This window comes from Ahaetulla prasina, chromosome 14 (assembly GCF_028640845.1).
Source record: "Ahaetulla prasina isolate Xishuangbanna chromosome 14, ASM2864084v1, whole genome shotgun sequence".
In the NCBI taxonomy this organism is placed as follows: domain Eukaryota; kingdom Metazoa; phylum Chordata; class Lepidosauria; order Squamata; family Colubridae; genus Ahaetulla; species Ahaetulla prasina.
Window position 1 is genome coordinate 13,180,310 of NC_080552.1, and position 16,667 is coordinate 13,196,976.

Sequence of the window (16,667 nt, forward strand, 5' to 3'; positions counted from 1 at the left end):
AAAGAAGAAAGAAAGAGAGAAAGAAGAAAGAAAGAGAAAGAAAAGAGAGAGAGAGAGAAGGAGAGAGGGAGGAGAGAAAGAAAGAGAAAGAAAGAGAGAGAGAGAGGAGAACTTAAAATAACAAGATTACCGGTTTTGTGGAGCTCTGGAGAAGAGGTGATGGAGAAATTTAGGAGGGAGGTTTGAGGCCCCCCTCCTCTGGGAACAATGGTGGCGTCAGCTTCGCCTTCACTATGAGAATTTTGATGACATCACTTCCCTTCGGCTTCCTGGTTGATTAACTATACTCTGGACTCGTTGCTCCTGTGAGTGCCCCCTGGTGGATCCGGAGGAAATTATAAGGATACTGTGCCTGCCTGAGGATTTTGAAAAATTTTTTTTTAAATGGCAAAAGGTCAGAGACCAACTGCTGGAGAAATGGAGAGAATTCTGGAAAAGTTATCTAATATGGACAAGAAACTGGATGAAATAAGAGCAGAAATTGTGACTATCCAAAAGGATTTAAAGGATACTCAACAAGTCTCAGCAGAAAATAAGCAGAAAGTGGAAGGTCTGGAGGGTGAGATGCGGGCGGTGCAGAAAAGAGGGGAGACGACAAGCAATGCTGTGCTCGGACTACAGATGGATAAAATGTCTTATTTCCTTAGGTTTCAAAATTTGGAAGAAGTGGACCAAGAAGACTTGAGAGACGTTGTGACTAAACTGTTGGGAGAATTTCTTGGGAGAGGTGTTGATTGGGACGTGGATCGAGTTTATAGAGTTAATTCACAATATGCACGCACGCATGCAGTTCCTAGAGAGGTTCATGTCAAATTTGTGAAAAGAGAGACGAGAGATGAAATTCTTAGAAAACATAGGAGTGGGGCACTGACTTATAGGGGCAGGGAGATAGCCATTCTGAGGCAGATTCCCAGACAGGTACGTGAAATGAGAAAGAAATATTACTTTTTATCAAGCAAATTGTACCAGAAGGGAGTGGGCTTCAGATGGCTGATGCCAGAGGGATTGATGATTTTCCGGGAGGGCATTACGAGAAACCAAGACCAGCTGGCGGCAGGAGGCGGGGCATCCCAACACCAGCAGCGCGGTAAGAGGTCAGATCTTTTTCTTTCGTGAGCTTCTGTTTCGTCCTTTGCAGGGAAACAGAAACTCACGAAAGAAACGCCATGGAGATCTGACCAGGGGCGATGTTGTGATTTGTCCTCCCTCCTCTCCTCAGCCGGGCCCCTCCTCTCTCCAACCGGGCCTGTTCTCAGACTCCGAGTCTAATAATGAAGATGAATGGCCTGTCATGCCTCCAGCCCCCAGCCCTGGCCCCATGCCCGGAGAGGATTCCAGGAATGAACAAACAAACCCGATAAACCTCACTCATATGGCGTGTGTTCCTTTGGCTCAGCCATCAGAGGAAGTCAGCCAGGGATTGGAATTGCTTGGGCCTACTCCTTCTGACCCTTCCCTTTCCCAAACAGCAGAAGACAATTCAAAGTGGGAGGACCCTCGCTTCCAGAGATCTGAGAGGCAACGCCAACAGAAGGAAGGGTGGGGCAGGCCTGGATAAGTGCTGAGTCATGGAGCCACACCCCACAGCCTATATAAAGGACCTGCTTTTGGCATTCCAACCTTGAGTCAAGCGAAGTCTCATCTGGTTTGCTGATATCGGACCCTATCGCTGAAGTCACAACTTGGACTCCTGCCTGCCCTGATAAACCTCGAAGGAATTTGGCAAGCTGCAGAGGCTTCGTTGCCACGTTTGATACGGACTTCCTTGACCCGATCGTCGGAGGGGGAGGGGGACATGACAGGCGATGGCGCGCGTGCCAGCAGAGAGGGCTCTGCATGCCACCCACCTCTGGCACACATGCCATCATGGTTTGCCATCATGGTTCTATGCTCTGGTGCAGGGGTCTCCAACCTTGGTCCCTTTAAGACTTGTGGACTTCAACTCCCAGAGTTGAAGATTCTGGGAGTTGAAGTCCACAAGTCTTAAAGGGACCAAGGTTGGAGACCCCTGCTCTGGTGGGTGTCAGCTTTGATGGTGTCCAGCCATCATGTTCTGATCATCAAGTCTCCTAAATATTTTTTTTTTTTTAAATTAATCCGGGGGAACTGACTCATCTCCGGTGTCATTCGGATCAGGGAGGTACCCCTGTTGGCTCTGGACTTGGAAGAGTTTGCAAATATGGGCTTCCTGTTTTTCCTCATCTTTCAATAATCAGAAAAGGAAATGGGAGTGTTCATTAGAGCCGCTTATCGACAGACTCCAGGGCTGTAAAATGTGCTGATTTGAGGCAGAGAATTGAAAGATCTGCCAGCCACTTTGATTCATTATGGCAACAAGAACTCATTCTTGGGCACAGTAGGCACCAGCGGTTTAGAGCAATCCTTCATTAGTCAGAGGAAAAACAAAACAAAACCCCATGGCTGAATAAACAGCATTTTGATCACATTTGCCGCTGCCTCTCACCCAGAGTTCGCAGGGGTTCGGGAGAACCTCTAGCTAAGATTCTGTGCAGTTTGGAGAACCCCCAAATCCCACTCCTGGATGGCCCTGCCCACCCAACCATGCCCCTCTCAGGATTACACCATGCGGCCTGTTTTGGATGCAGGTACGGGCCTACCGGAAGTTCAGGAAGGCCTCCAGAGACTGGGGAGGCTGTTTTCGTCCTCTCGGAGGCTTGAGGAAAACCTCCAGAGCCCGGGGAGGGCAAAAATGCCCCCCCACCCATCATGGTGCCAGGGGCCGGATAGCTCAGACTGGTAATAGCCTGTTATTAAGAACACAGAAGCCTGCAATTATTGCAGGTTCAAGCCCGGCCCAAGGTTGACTCAGCCTTCCATCCTTTATAAGGTAGGTAAAATGAGGACCCAGATTGTTGGGGGGGCAATAAGTTGACTTTGTAAAAATATACAAATAGAATGAGACTATTGCCTTATACACTGTAAGCCGCCCTGAGTCTTCGGAGAAGGGCGGGGTATAAATGTAAACAAAAAAAAAAAAAAAAATGGTGTAGGAGGCCAACTAGGCCACGCCCACCATGGCCACGGCTACCCAGCAACCGGGCAGACAACCCCTTGCTAAAATTTTTGAAGCCCACTCCTGCTCTCGCCTGTACATCTCCAACTGGTTGACCGCAGATTTCCTTTCTCCCTTTTTTGAATTTTATTTTAATCCATGTGGGGGCTACAGGTAGTCCTCCACGTATGATCACAATCAAACCCCAGATTTATGTTGCTGTGCGAGACATTTGCTAAGTGAGTTTCGCCCCATGTTTCCGACCTTCCTTGCCACGGTTGAATCACCGCACTTGTTACGTTAGGAACACGGTTGTTAAATGAATCCGGATCCCCCGTTGACTTTGCTTGTCCAGAAGGTCGCAAAAGGGGACGGCATGATTCAGGACACTGTGGCATGTCATAAAGATGAATTTAGAATTTAGAATAACTGAGTTGGAAGGGACCTTGGAGGTCTTCTAGTCCAACCCCCTGCTTAGGCAGGAAACCATACACCACTTCAGACATAGCCAACCTCTTCTTAAAAACTTCCCGTGTTGGAGCATTTACCCCTCCCTACTCCTGGGGGAAGGATATTGTAAAATCTCCATTCCCACCCCACTTGAGCCAGTCAGAGGTGGTATTTGCTGGTTCTCCGAACTGCTCACAATTTCCGCTACTGGTTCTCCAGAACCTGTCAGAACCTGCTTAGATTTCACCCCTAACCTCTGGGACAACCATGACCTGGATGACTGAGAATCTCTACGGGCTTTAAACTCTCGAGAGCCCCTGGAGACCAAGGAGATCAAATCGGTCAACCCTAAAGAAAATCAGCTCTGGTTGTTAATAATAATAATAATAATAACAGAGTTGGAAGGGACCTTGGAGGTCTTCTAGTCCAACCCCCTGCCCAGGCAGGAAACTCTACACCATTTCAGACAAATGGCTATCCAACATTTTCTTAAAAATTTCCAGTGTTGGAGCATTCACAACTTCTGCAGGCAAGTTGTTCCACTGATTCATTGTTCTAACTGTCAGGAAATTTCTCCTTAGTTCTAAGTTATATTATTATTATTATTATTTTATTATTTATTAGATTTCTATACCACCCTTCTCCCAAGGACTCAGGGTGGTTTACAGCCAAAAATAAAAACAGTAACAATATACAATTAAGAACAAATTAAAAAACTTATTATACAATTGGCCGAAATTATAAAACATTTAAAATTTAAAAACCCATTAAAATTCATCTAAAATTTAGAAATTTAAAAAATTTAACAAAGAACTTAGGCCAGCCCCGCGCGAGTAAATAAATATGTTTTCAACTCGCGGCGAAAGGTCTGAAGATCAGGTATTTGGCGCAAACCAGGGGGAAGTTCGTTCCAGAGGGTAGGAGCCCCCACAGAAAAGGATCTTCCCCTGGGGGCCGCCAGCCGACATTGTTTGGCGGACGGCACCCTGAGAAGTCCCTCTCTGTGTGAGCGTACGGGTCGGTGGGAGGCATGGGGTAACAGTAGGCGGTCCCGTAAGCACCCGGGCCTTAAGCCAAGTTTCTTCTTTCCTTGATTAGTTTCCATCCATTGCTTCTTGTTCTTCCTTCAGGTGCTTTGGAGAATAGCTTGACTCCCTCTTCTTTGGGGCAGCCCCTGAGATATTGGAACACTGCTATCATGTCTCCCTTATGAGCCAGTTGCCAAGTGTCTGAATTTTACCAAATTGCCAAGCATCCGAACAGAATAGAGGACTAATCCTCAATTTAGAACCATTCATTTAGTGACCGTTCAAAGTTACAACAGCAATGAGGAAGTGACTTCCTCATAAGTCACTTATGACCATTTTTTTCCATACTTACGACCATTGCAGCATCCCTAAACTCACTTAACAACTGTCCTGCTTACAAGAGAAATTTTGGGCTCCGTTGTGGTCATAAGTTGAAGACTAATTGTACAAGGAGAATCAGACCGGGATGCCGAGGTGGCTCAGTGGTTAGAGTGCAGCACTGCAGGCAACTTCAGCTGACTGCTAGCTGCAGTTCGGCAGTTCGAATCTCACCAGGCACAGCCTTCCAGCCTTCCGAGGTGGGTAAAATGAGGAGCCAGATTGTTGGGGGCAAATAGGCTGACTGTAAACTGCTCAGAGAGGGCTATAAAGCACTGTGAAGCAATTGCTTTCCTTCCTTCCTTCCTTCCTTCCTTCCTTCCTTCCTTCCTTCCATCCATCCATCCATCCATCCATCCATCGTGATTAGAATGCAGTATTGCAGGCTAATTCTGCCAACAGCCAGGAGTTCAATCTTGACCTGCTTGAAGTTGACTCAGCCTTCCATCCTTCCGAAATGGGTAAAATGAGGACCCAGATGTTTGGGGGCAAGAGGCTGACTCTGAAAAACTGCTTAGAGAGGGCTGTAAAAGCACTATGAAGAGGTATATAAATCTAAGTGCTGTCCTTCCTTCCTTCCTTCCTTCCTTCCTTCCTTCCTTCCTTCCTTCCTTCCTTCCTTCCTTCCTTCCTTCCTTCCGCCCGGAGTTCGATCCTGACTGGCTCAAGGTTGACTCAGCCTTCCATCCTTCCTCGGTGGGTAAAATGAGGAGCCAGATTGTTGGGGGCAAATAGGCTGACTCTGTAAAACCGTTTAGAGAGGGCTATAAAATATAAGTGCTATTACTATTGCTATGCAAAGATCTCCAGGTGCGTTTTGGCTGTTGCAGAAATACACAGGGGCGCACCTCCGGTATCTTTGCACAGGCCTTCCTCAAGCCTTCTAGACGTGGACTGGCAACCTGCACCTCTCCAAAGCCCGCTGCCGACATTCAATCAGTTACGAAGGTCTCCTCGCCCTCAGCCGGCATGGATCTGAACTTTGTCTTGGGAACAGGGGCGCCTTTTAAACCCGACAGCCCACCCAGAAGTGGGGTTGGACGAGGGGAGAGGCAAGAGAAACAGGGGCAGATGTCAACAGAGGCCTTCCCCCTCCCCAGCCCATCTCACTGTAAGGTTTCCCTCCCCCCCCATGCTGCGCGCATCTGCCAGGAACAACACAGGCTGTTTCTGTGCCTGTCAGCTCAGCCTCCTCGGAGCTCACCGGGTCTCTTTGCTGTGCAACTCTTTCGAAGCTGTTTAAAAAAAAAAAAACATGCCAAATTTGGAGGCCACCTTTCAACTCCAGAGTTTTCAGAGAAAATAAAAGCGTGTGAGCTAACAGGGTCTCTTCCCCCAGCATGCTCCCCTCCAGGGCTGCCTTCAAGGGGGATGCTGGCAGCATACTTTCCCTTCAAGTCAGCTGCAGGATCATGTTATTGGCTTAAAAGGGAACAACGCACACTGCTCCCTTTCATGCAGGAACCAGTTCTGGAAAGGATGTGCTAAGGAAGTTGCAGAAAGAGAGAGAGAAAGAGAGAGAGAGAGAGAGAGGGAGGGAGGGAGAGAAAAAGAGAAAGAAAGAGAGAGGGAAAGAAAGAGAAAGAAGAAAGAAAGAGAGGGAGAGAGGGGTGAGAGAAAGAGAGAGAGAGAAGGAGAGAGGGAGAGGGAGGGAGAGAAAGAGAGGGAGAGAGGGAGGAAGGGAGGGAGAATAAGAGAGAGAGAGAGAAGGAGAGAGGGAGAGGGAGGGAGAGAAAAAGAGAAAGAAAGAGAGGGGGGGAAGAAAGAGAAAGAAGAAAGAAAGAGTGAGGGAGAGGGTGAGGGTGAGAAAGAAAAGATAGAAAAAGAGAAAGAAAGGGAGTGAGTGAGTGAGAGAAAGAAGAAAGAGAAAGGAGAGGGAGAAGGAGAAGGAGAAGGAGAAGGAGGGAGAGAAAGAAAAGAAAAAGAAACAGTGAGTGAGTGAGAGAGAGAGAGAGAAAGAAAAAGAAAGAAAGAGAAAGAGAGGGAGAGGGAGAGGGAAAGAGAGAAAGAAAAGAGAGAGAGAAAGAGAGTGAGAGAGAAAGAAGAAAGAAGAAAAAGAGACGAGAGGGAGAAGGAGAAGGAGGGAGAGAAAGAAAAGAGAGAAAAAGAAAGAAAGTGAGAGAGAGAGAGAGAGAGAGAAAGAAAGGAAGAGAGAGAGAGGGAGGGAGAGGGAAAGAGAGAAAGAAAAGAGAGAGAAAGAGAAAGAAAGAAAGTAAATGGGTGGGTGAGAGAGAGAAAAAGATATTTTGTAGACATATAGACTACATGGTGCTTGTAGTTGCTCTTCAATCTTTGCTCACTTTCCCAAGTTTAGTACAGGTAACCCTCAATTTAACAGCCATCGCTGGGACCAGAATCTCTGTTCCTAAGCAAGACAGTTGTTAAATGAATCAGGCGGTCGTTAAGCAAATTCAGCCTCCCCCACTGACTTCGCTTGTCAGAAGCTGAGAAGATTGTAAAGGGTGACCCTGTGAACCACAATGCAGCCACTTTCATAAATACTGGCTGTTTGCCAAGCATCCAAATATTGACTCTGGGCATGTCAACTTTCCCCAGGAATATGGTGTCTTAAATTATCATGCTTTGAATTAATCTCCCCAAATCAATCTGCCTGCCTGTCTGTCTGTCTGTCTGTCTGTCTGCCTGCCTATCTATCTATCTATCTATCTATCTATCTATCTATCTATCTATCTATCTATCTATCTATCTATCTATCTATCTATCTATCTATCTATCTATCTATCTAATCTACCTGCCTTCCTACTTACCTACCTACCCATCCATCGACCCATCCATCCATCCTTTACCTCTACTCCATGTGGCCATTTATTTATTTATTCATTCATTCTTTCTTTTTTTCTTTTCCTTCCTTCCTTCCTTCCTTCCTTCCTTCCTTCCTTCCTTCCTTCCTTCCTTTCTAGCCCTCTCTAAGCGGTTTACAGAGTCAGCCTCTTGCCCCCAACAATCTGGGTCCTCATTTTATTTACCTCTGAAGGATGGAAGGCTGAGTCAACCTTGAGCCAGTCAGGATCGAACTGCTGGCAGTCAGCAGAGTTAGCCTGCAATACTGTATTCTAACCACTGCACACCATGGAAGGAAGGAAGGAAGGAAGGAAGGAAGGAAGGAAGGAAGGAAGGAAGGAAGGAAGGAAGGAAGGACAATAGGAGCAGGAGCACTTAGACTTATATACTACTTCACAGTGCTTTTACAGCCCTCTAAGCAGTTTACAGAGTCAGCCTATTTGCCCCCAACAATCTGGCTCCTCATTTTAGGAAGGATGGAAGGCTGAGTCAACCTTGAGCCTGGTGAGATTCGAACTGCCGAACTGCAGCTAGCAGTTTATCTAACAGTAACAGAGTTGGAAGCGGGGGGGGGGGTCATCTAGTCCAACCCCCTGCTCACGCAGGAGACCTATACTAGGAATTCGAACCGTCAAAACTGCCAACCTTTCTGATCGACAAGCTCAGTGTCTTAGCCACTGAACCACCTAGTCAGCTGCAGTGCTGCACTCTAAGCACCGCGCCACCTCAGCTCAAAATGGTGCTTCTGCTCAACTTTTCCACAGTGGGTTGTTAGTGATGACATCTACACATACATCATTTTCTCATTAACTCCCACCAGGTTCCTAAACTAGGGACTTTCCTCTCCAAATGGGAAAAAATAACAAAGGGGAAAAAAAAAGAACCTCTCCCTAATCTCTAAATAAATCATAAGCATGAGTTGGCATTGTCATATTAAGGCCACGGGGCTAGGTTTTAGGCTGTGCCAGCCATAACTGACTGAGGGTACTCCATCCTCTAAACCAGGGGTCCCCAACCTTTCAGACCTCAGGGACCACCAAATTCATAATTTTAAATCCTGCGGACCACTAATACGATCTGCCTAATGACTGGCTGGGTGGGTGTGGCTAGGTGGTCATGTGACTGAGTGGGTGTGGCCAACTCAATGTCACTCATGTCGAGGGGCACCTCGCCGGCCTCTACTCGCCCCTCCCCTCCCAGCACCTCCTCGCCTTGCCTCCCCGCCTGGGCTCCTTAGGGCTCCAGTAGGAAGCAGTTGTTCGAGCTAAGCAGCCACCATGAGTAAGAATTGGCAAAAGAGCTCAGTTCAAATTGGATCTGACCGAGAAGGAAGCTCAGCAGAAGCACCTCACTGAGGACTAGAAGCATAGGCTTTCCAAGCAGAGGGAAGACCTGCAGGAGGGCGAGGCCAAGCAACCATTCATTGTATGTACACCAGAACAACTTGACACAAGACCAGTTTTTTTCTCAAATGCCATCACTCTGCTAAACAAATAATTCCCTCAACACTGTCAAACTAGTTACTAAGTCTGCATTACTATTAATCTTCTCATCTTTCCTATTACCCATCTCCTCCCACTTATGATTGTAACCTTGTTGCTGGTATCCTTAAGATTTATATTGACTGTTTCCCTATGACTATCATTAAGTGTTGTACCTTATGATTCTTGACAAATGTATCTTTTCTTTTATGTACTCCGAGAGCGTATGCACCAAGATCAATTCCTTGTATGTCCAATCACACTTGGCCAATCTATTCTATTCTATTCTATTCTATTCTATTCTATTCTATTCTATTCTATTCTATTCTATTCTACTCTACTCTACTCTACTCCTATTCTATTCTATTTTACTCTACTCTTATTTATATCCTCTCCTCTCCTCTCCTCTCCTCTCCTCTCCTATCCTATGTTTTAGCTCCCAGTCCCCTCATCATCTTGGTTGCTGTTCTCTACACTTTTTCTAGAGTCTCAACATCTTTTTTATAGTGTGGTGACCAAAAAGTCTCTAGGTGTGGTCTTACGAAGGCTTTATAGAGTGGTATTAGTACTTCACTTGACCAGCTTCCATCGTTGTCTGGCCTTCAGGTGTTTGGGAAAACAGGTTGTCCCCCTTCCTCCTCTCTGTGGCAGCCCTTCAAATACTGGAAGACTGCTATCATGTCTCCCCTAGTCCTTCTTTTCATTAAACTAGACATACCCAGTTCCTGCAACCGTTCTTCATATGTTTTAGCCTTCAGTCCCCTAATCATCCTGGTTGCTCTTCTCTGCACTCTTTCTAGAGTCTCCACATCTTTTTTTATAGTGTGGTGACCAAAACTGGATGCAGTATTCTAGGTGTGGTCTTACTAAGGCTTTATGGAGTGGTATCAGTTACCTCCCTTGATCTTGATTGTATCCCTCTGTTAATGCCAATTTAGGATTGCATTGGCTTTTTTTTTTTTTTAAAGATCCTTTATGATCTTAATCTGTTCTTAAGTTGCTAACTAGTCAGTGTGGCTCTTGGAAAGCCTGAGGAAGTCCTTAAGCCTGAATTTTTGGATGGAAGTGGAGACATTCAGCTGGGTGTCAGCTTTGCTAAGCTCTTCCATAGCATGTGCCGATGGAGACAGGGCGGGGCAGGTGTCGCTTGTGGTATAAAATGTTTTTTTTCTTCCCCACAGTTTTGCAAAGCTGGGCGGATTGTTTTCCTTAGAGGCGACGTGTCTCATTGCTTAAGAAGTGTTTTTCTTTTAAAAAAATAAAAATAAAATAATAATAATAATAATAATAATAAAACTTGGGTGGTTGTGGTAGAAATTGAGAACCTTGGATAGGAATAAGTTTGTGGTTTTGTCCAGAAGACCACAGGCTAGAACACTGAACCAACATGACATGTATAAACAAGCACGGTCGTATTTTCTTCCAGTCTCTCCTCAGTTTTCCTGCATCGCCGGGCCGTCAGTCGTATTTTAACAGCAGGAACTAAAATTTGGGCAAAAACGATAGTTTATTTTGCTAGTATTTCACTTTTTTTCATAGTAAAATGCTTAGTTGTCTATCCGGGACTTTCCGATAGCCGTTGTTATGACCCAGACTCGAGCAGGTAGCAACAAACGCAGTCCTTAATGAAAATAAAGTTTATTCAAGCAGCTGGGCATTGATCCATTCCCAGCGTCGTGAAACTCAAAAGAAAGCAAAGGCTTCTCACACAAAACAGTCTGTCATTATTTCCAACCTGGTCCAATTTAGATCATTGCCAAAGTCCTTTGCAGATAAGTGTCTCGAGCAGAGAATGGAGAGCTGCCAAGGTCTTCTCGGAGAAACATCCAGAGCAGAGAATGGGATGAGCGCAGCTCCAATGTTGTTTTCCGGCAAACTGAGACACCGATGCCGGTCTCCTTTTAAACCTTATGGGAGGGGCCAATTATCTCTTGGCCCTAACCCCGAGGTGACCTCTCTGCTTGAGCTGCTCCTGCCTTCTGGCAGCTCTTCTCATTCGGGCATTAGGGACAGGCTCTCTCAGTTCCTCCTCCTCTTCGCTACTCTCGGCCTCTGGAGGCTCTGGAGTCCGCATCTCACTCTCACTACTATCAGGCCCTGGAGGCTCTGGAGTCCACACCCCATTTCTCGATGGCCCTGGCCTTTAGCACGAGTCCGAAAGTTCAGAAGACAAAACCTCTGGTCCAAATGACCGACCCAGATTAAATCCTGCAACATTATCCTGGGACACGTATGTTCACCTTCATTTGATGCTTTGAGTGGTCTTTGTTGGTAGAAGAACCTAGCGAGGTCTGAGATACACTCAGGGCTGAATATAAGATATCCAGTTGATTATTCCACGCGATAAAAAAAGATCAGGCAGATTGGGGAATTTTTGCTCCCAAAAGCGTTGCGGGAAACAGATAGTAAAAGCTGAATGACGGAAGGCACTGGAGCGAAAACAAGAGTTATGTTTATTGGCACACATCAAAACGGCCTTAACCACAGTGTGGCACTGTCTGCACGCAACTTTCATCCAGGGACAACTTCAGGCGAGCGTGAGACAGTTCACACACACCAGAAATCGATTAAGGAAAGCTTCAGCTGAAATGGAGATCACGGCTGGTTGTGTAATTTGCCAGGCAGGGTTTATAAACCCACCAACCACCTTATGACACCTCCCCTCCCCCTCCCCGGACTCGCGCAAGGCAAATAACCCAGCATCCTCATTTAGGAGAAGACTGTGGCTTAGTTCACTCTTTACGTCAGTGGGAGAAGCCTGGGTGGGGGAGACAACTAATAGGCTGTTAAAAAAATCAGCTGAAGAATCACGGTCTCACCGTTTCATACCATGCTTAGCTTAGGAAAACATCTTAAAGCTCCTGGTGGGAGAACCCAAACTGAGGACAGTGATTCATGGAAAGAATGCAAAGCAGGGGTGAAATGCTTCCGATTTGGACTGGATCGCCCGATCTGGTAGCGATGGCGGCTGGTGGTTTGGTGAACCGGTAGCAAAAATCCCTGCCGCCCATGCCCAGCTGAGCTGCGCGATCATCGGAGGTTTTTTTTTTTTTTTAAACTTTTAAAAGCATTTTTTCTTCAGCCGATCACGCGGCTCAGCTGGGATCGCCAGAGCCTTTTAAAAGCATTTTTTTTCTACAGCCTCTTCGGCCGAAAAATGCTTTTAAAAGTAAAAAAAAAAAAGTTGGCCACATCCAGCCAGTCACATCAACCACCATCACCACCAAGCCACGCCCAAAGAACCAATAGTAATAAATTTTACATTTCACCACGGATGCAAAGGCAGCACAAAGAAGCTGGAAATAAAACAGGGGAATATGATGATGTTAAGGATGAAGATACTTGGGCGGTGGGTGAGTTGTGATACTCTGAATAAGGATAACAATGCTGTGTTTGCTGCGTCTCAAGAAGGAATAGGGAGGTGAGGGGGGGAGAAATAATGCGATGGGGGGCATCAGAAATCATGAATGATTGGTGACTTCCTTGAGAAGAATAGATAAAATCAACCAGAATAGAGCTGGAAGGGACCTTAGAGGTCTTCTAGTCCAGCCCCCTGCTCAAGCAGGAGACCCTAGACCAGTGGTTCCCAATGTGGGGCCCACGCCCCTCAGGGGGAGGATTTGGTTTTTAATAGGAAAAATTGGAACCTTGTTTAAACCAAGTTAATGGCTATGGTTTTCCTAGTTGCAATGTATGGCTGTGAAAGTTGGACCATAAGGAAAGCTGAGCGCCAAAGAATGGAGGTTTTTGAACTCTGGTGCTGGAGAAGACTCCTGCAAATCCTTTGGACTTGCAAGGCGATCCAACCGGTCAGCCCTAGAGGAGATCAACCCTGACTGCTCTTTAGAAGGCCAGATCCTGAAGAGGAAACTCAAAATCCTTTGGCCACCTCATGCGAAGGAAGGACTCACTGGAGAAGAGGCTAATGCCGGGAACGACTGAGGGCAAAAGAAGAAGGGGACGGCAGAGAACGAGGTGGCTGGATGGAGTCACTGAAGCAGCAGGCTTGAGCTTAAATGGACTCCGGAGGATGGTAGAGGACAGGAAGTCCTGGAGGAATATTGTCCATGGGGTTGGGATGGGTCAGACACGACTTCACAACTAACAACAACAAATGGTCTTTTAAGTTTCCTCCATGTGATTAGGTGTTCAGTTTTTGAATAATAAGAATTATATGTCATTGGAAGGGGAAGGGCATCAGGATTTTAGAGATGCTTAGGTGGGGCATGGCCAAGAAAAGGTTGGGAACCACTGCCCTAGCCCATTCTAGACAAGTAGCTGTCCAGTCTCTTCTTAAAAACATCCAGTGATGGAGTACCCACGATTTCTGGTGGCAAGCTGTTCCACTGGTTAATTGTTTTCCCTGTTAGGAAGTTTCTCCTTAGTTCCAGGTTGCTTCTCTCCTTGATTAGCTTCCATCCATTGTTTATTGTCCTGCCTTCAGGTGCTTTGGAGAATAATTTGACCCCCACTCTTCTTTGTGGCAGTCCCTGAAATACTGGAATACTGCCATCATGTCCCCTCTAGTCTTTCAACTAGAACAACTAGACACAAGAACAGTTTTTTTCCTGAAGGCCATCACTCTGCTAAACAAATAATTCCATCAACACTGTCAAACTATTTACTGAATCTGCACTACTATTAATTTTTTCATAGTTCCCATCACCAATCTCTTTCCACTTATGACTGTATGACTGTAACTTGTTGCTGGCAGTCCTTATGATTTATATTGATATACTGACCATCAATTGTGTTGTAAATGTTGTACCTTGATGAGCGTATCTTTTCTTTGATGTACACTGAGAGCATATGCACCAAGACAAATTCCTTGTGTGTCCAATCACACTTGGCCAATAAAAAATTCTCTTCTCTTCTCTTCTCTTCTCTTCTCTTCTCTTCTCTTCTCTTCTCTTCTCTTCTCTTCTCTTCTCTTCTATTCTATTCTATTCTATTCTATTCTATTCTATTCTATTCTCTAGACTAGTCCAAACCCAAATCCTGCAACCCTTCTTCATATCTTTTAGTCTGCAGGCCTTTAAGCGTCTTAGTTGCTCTTCTTTGCACTTTTTCCAAAGTCTCAACATCATTTTTTAATAATGTGGGTGACCAAAACTGGAGACCGTATTCCAGGTGTAGCTTTATAAAGCGGTACTAACACTTCACATGATTTTGATTCTATGCCTCTCTTTAGACCAGGGGTCTCCAACCTTGGCAACTTTAAGCCTGGCGGACTTCAATTCCCAGAATTCCCCAGCCAATAAAGCTCCTGGGGGAAGGATACTGCAAAATCCCCATTTCCTCACTACTCCTGGGGGAAGGATATTACAAAATCCCCATTCCCTCCCCACTCCAGGGGAAGGATACTGCAAAATCTCCATTCCCTCCCCACTCCAGGGGGAAGGATATTACAAAATCTCCATTCCCTCCCCACTCCAGGGGAAGGATATTGCAAAATCCCCATTCCTTCCCTACTCTGTGGCCAGCCAGAGGTGGTATTTGCTGGTTCTCCGAACTACTGAAAATTTCCGCTACCGGTTCTCCCGAACCTGTCAGAACCTGCTGGATTTCACCCCTGCTTCCAAACACTCCTTCTATTTATGAACTCTCGTGATTACCTCCTCCTGCCTCACTCTAAAGCTGCATGGAGCCGTTGAAAGAAAACCTGGATGAATTCTCCAGGATTGGTGTTCCCGGGATTGGAGAGAGCTCCATTTCTCCTTATCCCACCTCTCTTTGTGACTTTATCGCACGGATATGAAGCTGTCATCACCAGCTTCGTGGTTCCAACAGAAATGCAACAGCTTGCCCCTGAGCTTTTCCAAGAACGGAGAGCTTGTCCTGGTGTCCTTGTCTTCTCCAAAGTATCTCGCCCCCCCCCCCCCCAATAGTTGGATTGCTTTCTCTGATTTCATCGCAACCTTTTGGCGGTGTGTTTTGTGTGTAGGATGGGGAGGTGCAAAGAGAAATTACAGGTCGTCATTTTTAAAGCAACCGTTCGTTTCGCAACCGTTGAAAGTTACAGCAGCATCGGGGGGGGGGGAAACATGATTTATTTGCAACGTCCCCCATGGTCGCATGATCAAAATGCCGATGTTTTGGCCACGGGCAGGAGGGCTGCTTGTGAAATCCCAAAGCATCCTGTGGAGATGGTTGTGTGTCGTTTCTCGTAAGTTGTATTTTTGAGTCAGGCATTGACCAATAGAAATGTTCTCGTATTAGAAAATTATAGCATTGGAACAGGGGTCTCCAATCTTGGCAACTTTAAGCCTGGAGGACTTCAACTCCCAGAATCCCCCAGCCAGCAAAGCTCAGCCAGAAAACTCTTGGCTATTCTTGATGATACCTATACAGAGACCCGAAGTCTGAAAATAAGCAACAGGACTTGCCTTTTGAGTATAAAAGAAATTGGATGCTTGGCTCTGACTGAATGGTGGGGAATGGAAAGGTTTATATTCCTTGCAGGCAGCTGGTCATTTGCATTCTTTTTAGAGAGTCATTGAGGCCACTTGGAGGTTTATTTGTGTCCTCAGGGACACTTGAGTGGTTCAAATGGGTATGTGGAGCCTTCTTGGAACTTGTCGTGTCCCACTCCTCCGCTGACGGCCGGGTCAGGGAAATCCGAATCAGGCTTGCCTCTGCAGCTCTGCCCAAAGTCCTAGCAAAGTCCTCAGAGCAGGCAGGAGACCAGAAAGTGACTTCAGCAAGATAAGTTCGACTTTGCCTGACTCAGAGACTGCCAGAAAGCAGATCCTTTATATAGGCCATGGGGTGTGACTCCATGACTCAGCACTCATTAAGGCCTGCCCCTCCCTTCCTTCTGTTGCCTCCGCCTATCCAGTCTTCTGATGCGAGGGTCACTCCAATCAGCAGCTGTTGGAAATAAACTTTCCTCAGGCTCACATGCTGTGGAGGAGGGGGAGGGGTCTAGCTGTCTGCTTGCCTGGGCATGGAGCCAGGGCTGGGGCCGGGGGGTGCTCCCTCCTCTGCAGCCTACTTGGGCATGGAGCCAGGGCTGGGACCGGGAGGTGCCCCCTCCTCTTCAGCTTGTCTGGGCATGGAGCCAGGACTGGGGCCGGGAGGCATACATTCCTCCGTGTTCGGGAGCAGATAAGAAGGCCCCGGCTGCTGTGAGAGCGGGCAAGACACAACAGAACTTCACAGCCCTTTCAGCAGTTCTAAGAAGGCTCCACACCCATTTGCTGACCCTGTCTCCGCAGGGTCACTCAGGTGACCCTACGGAGACAGATAAACCTGCAAAAAGAATGCAAATGGCCAGCTGTCTAAAAGGAATATAAAGCCTTACATTCCCTGCCATCCAGTCAGAGCTGAAAAAGCTTCTTGGATGAGAAGTGAAACGTCTTCAAAGAAAAACCAGAAAGTCCAGTTGCGCTCTTGAAAAAAAAGCACCTTTGGGACAAACCATGACTTTGGATGACTGAGAATCTCTACAGACTGTTAGCTATGCAATTTGGGATGAACACCCTTGGAATGGTGTGGGAGTAGGAAGGGATTTCC

General features: G+C 46.5%; 1 protein-coding gene across 1 annotated transcript in view; it reads left to right on the forward strand.

Moving 5' to 3' along the window:
* Positions 1-16,667, forward strand: part of LOC131185274 (ankyrin repeat and fibronectin type-III domain-containing protein 1-like) — a 397,608-nt gene that overhangs the window by 149,274 nt on the left and 231,667 nt on the right. The window lies entirely within an intron of this gene.